Below are 2,358 nucleotides of genomic sequence, written 5' to 3' on the forward strand. Positions count from 1 at the left end.
AATTAAAAATATTGAGTCTTAAGTAATCATTTTAAAGACAGAAATTGCCTAGCATTTCCCTCTATCATCTCCCTCAGTTTAAAAAGCAGCTGACACATTTAAAGAATTCATAAAAGAATTTTAAAACTCATTCTACCATCTCCAAATGTGCTATTTCTCAAGTGTGAAGGTCTGCAGTCAGTGTGAGTGGGGCAAATAATTCATTTTTTTCCCCCAGTATTCGGAATGGGTTAAGAATTGTCCATCCATCAATTCTTATCTGATAAATGACCAGGGTTAGGAGAGTACAGTATTTTGCCATAGGGCCAGCTCTAGTAAGAAAAGATGAAAAGTGTCTTCTGAGACCTTTAATCTTGAAGCTGGGAGAACCCTTGAAATAGCATAGCTCAGCACACTCATCTTCAAGTTGAGAAAAAGAATACCTACTGGAAGTTTAAAAGAATTCTTCTGATCCTTTGCTTTGTCTCTGACCAATTTTAGATTTTCAATTATGAAGAACAACAAACATGGTTGTATTTTAAAAGGTATCTGAGCTGCCTTTTCCTTTGAAATTAACTTTCTAAGATTGACTTGGAACAAGGTTCTTGACCTGAGGTTCACCAATCTTTAAAAAGTATTTTGGTAATTTTCAATAGAATTGGTTTCCTTGGTAATCCTATTTATTTTTTATTTTATGCATATAAAAAACATTCTGAGACATTCTAAGGTCATGTGCCTTAAATATTTCTACGTTTAGTATGAACACTAAAAAAAAAAAAAAATACAAAAATGTTTTGCTTTTTTGTTTCCTGAGAATCCCCAGTGCTGCTGTGGAGTCAGAAAAAACTTTGAATAAAAAAAAAAAAGTAATAATTTTAGAGGTTGAAAGGAATCTAGAAGATAACTGAGCTTCAGGGAGGTAATGACTTCCTCACAGTTACACAGGCAGGCTTGGTGGTCAAATTCAGGTCCAGTGACTCCAAACCCAGCTGTTCAGCACGTGCTTTCCTCATAGAAAGAAGTAGATGTAGGTGCATTCCACCTTGCTACAGAACTAAAAGGGGTTGTGATTCCTCCCCCCCTCTCCCTCCCAAGCTCACACAGCAAGTAAGCAGCCTCAATATTTAGCACAGTATGTGCCAGAGACAATCAATTGATTGATACCAATTCAGTGAGCTTTTAACTATACTCCATGTCAAAATCAAACTGTAAAGCTGTACGAGGCAGTGGATAGAGTGCTGGGCTTAGAGTCAGGAAGACTCATTTTCCTGAACTTCTTGAGTTCAAATCTGGTCTCAGACACTTGCTATGTGATCCTGGGCAAGTCACTTTACCCTCTTTGCCTCAATTTTCTCATCTGTAAAATGAGCTGGAGAAAGAAATGGCAAACTAGTATCTGCCAAGAAAACACAAAATAAGGTCACAAAACTGAAATACACTAACTAAACTACCAGTAAAGGAGGGATAAATGGACTGACATGAGACTGGGGGAGGTAGAGATGGGGATGGGAGGGGGTGAATATATTCGGTGGAGAGGAGATGATCCTCCAAGAGATGAAGTATCTCTTGGCTGGAGCTGAACATTATTAGCCCTACTCTCTGTTGGATTCTGGGTATTAACTGTAAGGTGTGAACATATACACTTCATAGCTAAGTAGCACTTACCATCTGGAGTGAAAACATTTGTGGTTTCCCAACTGTATTGAATTTAGAGTCCTCCCTTAGACACTGCAAAGAGTTTAAACATTGGTTCTGGCATATTGCTATTCTTTGTAAGTGTGCTCAATATGAGAAAAGGATATATTCCTTCCCACCTTTAAAAAAAAAAAAAAAACACTTTCCAGTTAGGATTTACCTTCACATAAGTTAAGTAGAGAGATCTATGAATTTTAGTTGCCCTGAGGCACTATTTCCCCTTCAGATGAATCCTATGTGGAGGCAGAGCCTGAGTCCTGACCCTTTGTTTTTTTCACTCCAGGGACTATTTTGGAATGACTGAGTTCAAGTGAGGATGGAGAGCTGCAAATACTTGTTTTTTTTCAAAGCCTTTCTTTTCCTTGCAATTTTGTAATGTGCATTTTGGAGCAAAGGTTAATTTGGGGTCCACGTATTCCCAAAGGGTCCCTGGACAGATTTCCCTGTGTCTGTGAACTTCTATGGGGGAAATGAACATCTTTATTTTCATTAACCACTAAAATTTAGCATTTTCTTCATTATGAGAATGGGTCCATAGCCTTCTTCACCAGACTATCATTAATGTCAATGACACAACAAAGGTTAAGAATCCCTGGATTAGAAGAATATGTAGGGTCCCAGTCAGTTATTTGAAGTTTTTTTTTTTTTTTTAAGACCATCAGTGCATTCTGAAAGTTGAAATAT

The sequence above is a fragment of the Antechinus flavipes genome, chromosome 2 (genome assembly GCF_016432865.1).
Source record: "Antechinus flavipes isolate AdamAnt ecotype Samford, QLD, Australia chromosome 2, AdamAnt_v2, whole genome shotgun sequence".
NCBI classification, from domain to species: domain Eukaryota; kingdom Metazoa; phylum Chordata; class Mammalia; order Dasyuromorphia; family Dasyuridae; genus Antechinus; species Antechinus flavipes.